Source organism: Diuraphis noxia, unplaced genomic scaffold, assembly GCF_037042655.1.
Source record: "Diuraphis noxia isolate RWA-SAM2 unplaced genomic scaffold, SU_Dnox_SAM2 contig0001, whole genome shotgun sequence".
NCBI classification, from domain to species: Eukaryota; Metazoa; Arthropoda; class Insecta; order Hemiptera; family Aphididae; genus Diuraphis; species Diuraphis noxia.
In genome coordinates, this window is record NW_028301711.1 from 5,123,106 (window position 1) to 5,131,984 (window position 8,879).

Consider the following 8,879-nt stretch of genomic DNA (forward strand, 5'->3'; position numbering starts at 1 on the left):
ATGGTATAACACCTTATTACCCTCTCCCTCAATATATGAGGATTTCTTATCACTATTCAGGGGCCATTTTTGGTCTAATAATCAGCAACGGGCAATTCGCAATGAACTATACAGACCCTATTTTCACCGAGACAATTCGTCCCTTCAAAAACATGCCATGGACTGGGTCAACCGTGCCCGCTTCCTAAGACCCCCAATAGACCAACCAGAGATGGTCGACCAACTTATTTCTCATTTCTCTTTCAATATATCCGTAGCTCTCCGCGGTCTCAGAATCACTACCACCAATGAACTAATACAGCAACTCTCTCATCTTCAACAATCTCACTCCTCTTCAACTCAAACCAATAATCAGTCAAACCCTCCCTCTCAAAATCAACATTCATATAACTATTCTTCAGGCCACAACCATCAAAATAGACACCTCCCCTCTCAAAATCAAAACCAAAATTCAAATCTTCACAATAATCAAAACCGATATCCCCCTCGTAGTAATAATTATCCTCGCCCTCAGTATAACCAAAATAGTCAAGCACCGTCCGCGTCCGTCCCTGAACGTAGTGCATCTCCCCCGGGAAACTAGTTCCGACCAGTCCCGTGAGGATGTGTACTGTGTCTCCCCAGCGAAGTCCTCAAATCTCAACACTTACCCATCCATTAAATCAAGACCATGAATCGACTCCTCCCCCCAATTATCGTCCGGAAATTACTGTCAAAATTTTTAATAATAAACAAACCGCTCTGCTCGACTCAGGTGCTTCAGTATCAGCTATCTCAGAACATTTTTTCCAAAGTTTAACCACTGACCCCTCTCAAGATAAAATTCCTATTTTTCCTCTTTCAGGCATACTACTCACTACAGCTCTTAGCAATAAAACCGTCAAAATTAAGTCTCAAATTTATTTAACATTTACAATCAATCAATATGAAACCCATGGTATCTTTTTAGTCGTTCCCTTGCTCTCTACCCCTCTCATTCTTGGGACAGACTGGCTGTTGGAGAATGAGGTGACCATAGACTATAAGCAAAAAATAATTTCCCTCTCTACTACTAATGATGAAATACCCTTTAAACTAATTGCGGACCATGACCCCAGTAGCCTTGTAAACTCACTCAATAGTCTAAATTTAAATGATCAACGCCTCAATATGTATGAACCCCTTTCCAGTTTAATACAGCAACCCCTCCCGTTTGAAAATGAAAAAAATATTGCCCTTAATGATATAACACTTAATGATTCTCAACAAAGTTTAATGTTTTCCCTTCTTCAACAAAATCAACAAATTTTCCAAGATAAACCTGGCCTTCACAAATTTTTCTCTTACAAATTTAACATAAGACAACATGAACCTTACAAAATTAAACCATATCCCGTCCCGTTCTCCCGTCGTCCCGCGGTAGAAAGGGAAATAAACAGAATGCTTCAATGGGGAGTTATTGAGAAGTCCGACTCTGCTTATAGTAACCCACTAGTAACCGTTGCTAAAGCCGACGGCTCTATTCGCTTGTGCTTAGATGCCCGAAAGTTGAACACCATTATTTTACCCACACGAGAGGCTTCCCCACCCATTGATGAAATTCTTGCAAAATTTAATAATAAATCTTTCTTCTCCTCACTCGATTTTTCATCGGGATATTGGCAAATCCCTCTTGATCTTTCCGTTCGACAATACACTAGTTTCCTTTACGATGGTCGTTCGTATCAATTTTGCGTAGTACCTTTTGGTCTTAATATATCAAATGCTGCTTTTGGTAAAGGGCTCGAAGCTGCATTAAATAACGATGCTATACCTTGTCCCTACCCCAACGACATACACACTTATGTAGATGATATTTTGGTTTCCTCCTCTTCTTTTGAAAACCATATTGAGACGTTAGAATGGCTCTTCCATAAAATAGCCCAGGCAGGCCTAACTCTAAAATTTAAAAAATGTTATTTTAATAAACAACAAATCAAATTTTTAGGACACTTTATATCTTCTAACGGTACGGTTATGGATCCTGATAAAATTAAAGCATTACAAAATTTTCCCGAACCCCGTAACAAGAAGGACCTTCAGTCTTTTTTCGGTTTCTGCAATTTCTATCGCAAGTTCTCCCAAAATCATTCCTCCCTCTTACACCCTCTCTCTCATTTAATTCGCAAGGATACCCCCTGGACGTTCACTGAACAAAATAAAATAGATTTCAAAAAAATTAAAACCGCTTTCGCTACACAAATTTCCCTTACCCATCCCAACTTTAATGAACCATTCTGTATCCAAACTGATGCCTCTTATATAGGTCTCGGTGCGGAACTTTTCCAGCTAGACCCCAGTGGTCAACGTAATACCCTCTCATTCGCAAGTAGGTCCTTACTTAGTGCCGAACGCAACTATACCGTAACCGAACTGGAGCTGTTAGGAATATTATTTGCCTGTCAGAAATTTAAAATTTACATTCTAGGCCATCAAATCAATTTGTATACCGACCATAAAGCCCTTACTTTCCTTTTCTCATGTAAATTAAAAAACTCTCGTCTCACCCGGTGGACCCTTGCTCTACAGGAATTCGATCTCAGAATACATCACTGTCCTGGCAAGGAGAATCCTGTCGATACCCTATCTAGACACCCTCTCGGTAGAGACGACCAACCCCCGAAAGATACCCCTATCATATTACATTACACTCTCCCTCCCCCAATACCTCCAGATATCATTCCTTTTTTCAACAACATTTCTCATGAGCAAATTAAAGATCCCCGAATACAAAAAATTATTTCTACCATTAAACTGAATTCTTCAACTCACTGGCTACAATATTATACTTTAAAAAATCAAGTTTTATTCACACGCAAATACAAGAAGGCAAAAAATTGGTCCCTTTACATACCTGACCACCTGGTCAAACAAATTGTTTTATTATTTCACGAGTATTATGCTCACGTCGGCCCCCGTAAAACCGCCCAAGTTATAAAGGACATCTGTTATTTCCCCTCTCTCAGTAGGACTGTTCGCCACATAGTTCAGGAGTGTGATCTGTGTCAGAGGTGCAAACCCAACACCATTCGCACTGCCGGCCCCATGCAGCCGATACTCTCTACCAGGCCACTAGATAAAGTGCTGGTCGATTTTTATGGTCCCCTTCCCACTGGAATGTTTCAATTCACATATATTTTCGTTGTCATGGATAATTTCACTCGGTTTGTCAGATTGTATCCCCTCCGAAAGGCCAATGCCAAAATCTGTATTAAAAAGTTAACTACCAATTACTTCCCTACCTATGGTGTTCCTAAAAATATTGTCTCTGACCACGGTAGGCAGTTTATCAGCCAACATTGGCAGACCACATTGAAGAAGTACCAAATTCAGATCACTCATACTAGTGTCTACCACCCGCAGTCTAATCCTGCGGAAAGAGTTATGAGAGAGCTTGGCCGTATGTTTAGGACCTATTGTCATTTCAAGCACTCTAACTGGCCCCAATATGTTCCATATATTGAGTGGACCTTAAACAACGTTTATCACGAGTCCACTGCCCACACTCCCTCAGAACTTTTCCTCAGAGACACCCCACACAACCCCCTTTCACAATTTATACACTTTCCTAATAATGATTTTCCTCCAAATTATAAACATAAATTAACACTAGCCCATGAAATACAGTTAACAAAATCCGAAGCCCGTAAGAAACGTCATGACAAAACAATTAATGCTCCCCTTTTCAAAATTAACGATCTCGTCCTTGTAAAAACACGCCGATTAAGCAGTCAAATTGATAAAAAGATCTCCAAATTCTTCCTTCTTTATGATGGTCCTTATAAAATTAAAAGTATTAAGACTGTAAACGCTTATGAATTAGTTGGTCCGGATGATGAAACGCCACGAGGTACCTATAATATTGTTCACCTAAAGCCGTACAAACCACCCACCGTGGTAACACTACCCTAGGTTTATCGACTAAATGAGAATGTATAGTATTTTTATAATAACTTATGTAACCCGCCTTTATGGATAGGATCCTGGAGCATCCCTGTTAAATGGGGGGTTAAACCTGGTGTGTCTTGTCTAACACGGGACCACTACTGGGTATGAGCCTCGCTCCACGTTTATGTGTGGCATCTAAAATGTTGGTAACATAAAGCTCTTGTAGTCCCGGGTCATTTAATTCGTAACTTTCCGCGTTGTCCCCCCCCCCTCGTCCCCTTTTACTCCGCCTATTTTCTGTCTCTAGTACTTTCTTTAAATTCGTTGGCCCCCCTTCACCCCAGCTCGGTAGGACCCCCGTCTGGCAGAGAGGGACTCTCTGCACGGCAAAGAGTCTGCGACACTCTTCTCGTAAAAAAACCGGTGTTGTAGTGACATCCTGAATCAGGGAGGACACGACCTTGGACCGATCAGGTGCGGCAGCCTTCTGGTCTCAGCGGTTCGCGTCTACCCATGTCCGGGGCGGTTGGTGTAAAAGCTGGCTTCCCTGGAGGTGTTTGTGTAGGCGCGACCGGGTCGATCACTCTGCGGTTCACTGTGTCGTGTATATCTATGATCTGGAGGGACGACTCCCTCTGGGAGTAAAGGGGCCACCAGACTCCGCTCTTGACCGCCCTTTCACTACAACATGCAGGAACTTTCTTGTTAGCCCCCCTAATCCCCCGGTAGGTCCCACCATGACTTGTCATGTGTGTAAAAATAATGTCCAGAGTAACTTATGCAGTGTAAGGTCATTTCCCACCTTGCCTGTACACAATAGTATTTATTTTTATTTTTTTTGTCTTGTCCCTTCTACACTAAGCTCCCATAGTGTAGTCGTACCTATTTCTGTCGTGACCCCAGTAAAGGCATAGACAGATCTAGAGTCCCTATTTCCCTGTTAGGTTTCCCCGTTAGGATATTTATTTGGGTCTGTGGTATCATCATCACTCCCCGGACTAGTCAGGATAGTAAAAGTTGTAGGTTTTCCATTATTAAAGGTTGTAGGTTTTTTATTATTATAACGTGCCCCGTACACTGATGTGTAGGATTTTTATTATATTATATCATTTTTTTTTTTAGTATTATGACATTGATCATTTTGCATTTGTATTATACTGTGCTGGGTTTTATTATTCTATACTGTGTGCGCACAGATGTGTAGGTTTTTATTATATTATTATTATGATGCTAGTACCCTTACCACTTATACTCCCTAACCCAACTTTATTATTAACTTATGGTTGCAAATTAAATTTTATTATTATGTATTTGATATTATTATGATGTCCTAATTAAAATGTTATATTCCCTCAAATTGCTAGTCTATGGTCATTCCCAAAAAATTCTGCTCTCTTACTCTACAACAAGTGGTTTTCAGTTCTGACTTATATACAACTTCAACAACTTGTTGGGGGGGTTATGTAACGTCACAGAATTTTAGGCCCTATTATTATACGAAACCAATGGGTACACCTATTACCTACAATATAAAATGAGCACACCTGTCGGTCCGTGACCATCCCAGTATTAATAGCGCGCCCGCGATTACCACTATGTTATGTAATAAATGATCCCCGACCTCCCCGCCTGCAGCAGTGTTCACCGTAGTCACCACAGCATGCCGCCATCGGCTGCCGTCGGCGCCTCTGTCGCGTCCGTCGGTGCGCTCGCCGCAGTACAATTATCTCAATTAATCTATATATTGTAAAAGTCCCGCAATACGCCTACCCTGACTCTTCCCACTGCGACATCATTTGCGACAACAGCGGCCAGCGACCGGACACCGTTCGACACCATTTTTTTTTTCTTCTTCTCACCAACGTCTCCTGGACACCACGTCTCTGTCAAGACGCGCCGGTTCTCGTTCTCTCGTGTTACGCAACCTCGTGTCCACGACCAGTCTATTGAGTTTTTCATTATTGTCCAACGCTGTCAACGCCTGTTATGATGGGCTAAGCAAAACCACGGGCCCGATGTCGGTTGAAGCTGCCGTCGTTCCAGTGCCCGACGCCGATGGGCCATGTCGACCACGTGCGTGTCGATGGTCAACAGGCCAGCTCATCACAGCCGTCGGTCACTAATACCTGACCAACATCGTCAACCAGCCACTCAGCTCAAGTCATCACTTCAACGCGTAATATGTATCACACCACTCCCCCCAAAACCCTTGTCACCTTATAATAATATATACGATATTTGTTAGACATGCGTCCTATCGCTCCTCTCATTCCGATTACCGTCCCTAGCGTTATGCCGGGCGGTAACCCAATGGTTGGCGAGGTAACTCGGTGAACAATATATATATATTAGTATTCCGCCGAACCTCGTGGGCCGATCCGTGGTTTCGTTTCGTCCCTATATCTATATTTCCTAATGTTTGTCACGTGCCAAATTATATACTAAAACTGTGTATGCCAAATTATATACTAAAACTGTGTATGCCAAATTATATACTAAACTGTATACCAAATTATTATATTCCCCATGGTAATTCTGTGTGCGAGAGCCACCTCCAATTTATAAATTTATTAACTATTATACTATGTAAAATATATTCCCCATCATTACCCTAAAACCTCATGTTTTCTTTATTTATTAGTGCTTTATCACTATTTATTATGTTATATTTTTTGTCTCCCCTTATAAATGAATCTTTGGCGTTCATTCGTCACTGCGTGTATCAAAGCCTGTGAGTTCCACCGACTTGGCCCTTGGGTCATCACGCGGTGCGGCTCACAGGTCATGAGTAAAGTGTTCCCCTTTACTCATGGGTGGTTTATTGGGACCTTAAAAGCCCGTAATCTCACAATCTAAAACACGTATTTACAATACATTTGGGTGAATACAAAAAATAGAAAAAAAATTTGGTAAAAAATTTGGTAATAAATGGTGATAATTCCGCTAAATATCGTTTAATGTCATTTGTATTGAACTAATCATACTTTTTATATTTTTATCGTTAAGTTCACATAATTTTACATCTAAAACACGTCTTTACAATACATTTGGGTGAATATAAAAGGTCGTAAAAAAATTTGGGAAAAATTTGGGAAAAAATTTGGTAAAAAATAGTGATAATTCCGCTAAATATCGTTTAAAGTCATTTGTATTGAACAAATCATACTTTTTATATTTTTATCGTTAAGCTCACATTATTTTACAACTAAAACACGTATTTACAATATATTTGGGTGAATACAAAAAATAGAAAAAAAATTTGGTAAAAAATGGTGATAATTCCGCTAAATATCGTTTAAAGTCATTTGTATTGAACTAATCATACTTTTTATATTTTTATCGTTAAGTTCACATAATTTTACATCTAAAACACGTCTTTACAATACATTTGGGTGAATATAAAAGGTCGTAAAAAAATTTTGAAAAACAGGTGATGAATCCGCTAAATATCGTTTACAGTCATTTGTATTAAACTAATCATACTTTTTATATTTTTAACGTTAAGTTCACATAATTTTACATCTAAAACACGTCTTTACAATACATTTGGGTGAATATAAAAGGTCGTTTAAAAATAATTTTAAAAACAGATGATGAATCCGCTAAATATCGTCTTTAGTCATTTCTATTAAACTAATCATACTTTTTATATTTTTAACGTTAAGTTCACATTATTTTACATCTAAAACACGTATTTACAATACATTTGGGTGAATACAAAAAATAGAAAAAAAATTTGGTAAAAAATTTGGTAATAAATGGTGATAATTCCGCTAAATATCGTTTAATGTCATTTGTATTGAACTAATCATACTTTTTATATTTTTATCGTTAAGTTCACATAATTTTACATCTAAAACACGTCTTTACAATACATTTGGGTGAATATAAAAGGTCGTAAAAAAATTTGGGAAAAATTTGGGAAAAAATTTGGTAAAAAATAGTGATAATTCCGCTAAATATCGTTTAAAGTCATTTGTATTGAACAAATCATACTTTTTATATTTTTATCGTTAAGCTCACATTATTTTACAACTAAAACACGTATTTACAATATATTTGGGTGAATACAAAAAATAGAAAAAAAATTTGGTAAAAAATGGTGATAATTCCGCTAAATATCGTTTAAAGTCATTTGTATTGAACTAATCATACTTTTTATATTTTTATCGTTAAGTTCACATAATTTTACATCTAAAACACGTCTTTACAATACATTTGGGTGAATATAAAAGGTCGTAAAAAAATTTTGAAAAACAGGTGATGAATCCGCTAAATATCGTCTTAAGTTATTTCTATTAAACTAATCATACTTTTTATATTTTTAACGTTAAGTTCACATTATTTTACATCTAAAACACGTATTTACAATACATTTGGGTGAATACAAAAAATAGAAAAAAAATTTGGGAAAAAATTTGGTAATAAATGGTGATAATTCCGCTAAATATCGTTTACAGTCATTTGTATTGAACTAATCATACTTTTTATATTTTTATCGTTAAGTTCACATAATTTTACATCTAAAACACGTCTTTACAATACATTTGGGTGAATACAAAAAATATAAAAAAAAATTTGGGAAAAAATTTGGTAATAAATGGTGATAATTCCGCTAAATATCGTTTAAAGTCATTTGTATTGAACTAATCATACTTTTTATATTTTTATCGTTAAGCTCACAGTATTTTACATCTAAAACACGTATTTACAATACATTTGGGTGAATATAAAAGGTCGTAAAAAAATTTGGGAAAAAATTTGGTAAAAAATAGTGATAATTCCGCTAAATATCGTTTAAAGTCATTTGTATTGAACTAATCATACTCTTTATATTTTTATCGTTAAGCTCACAGTATTTTACATCTAAAACACGTATTTACAATACATTTGGGTGAATATAAAAGGTCGTAAAAAAATTTGGGAAAAAATTTGGTAATAAATGGTGATAATTCCGCTAAATATCGTTTAAT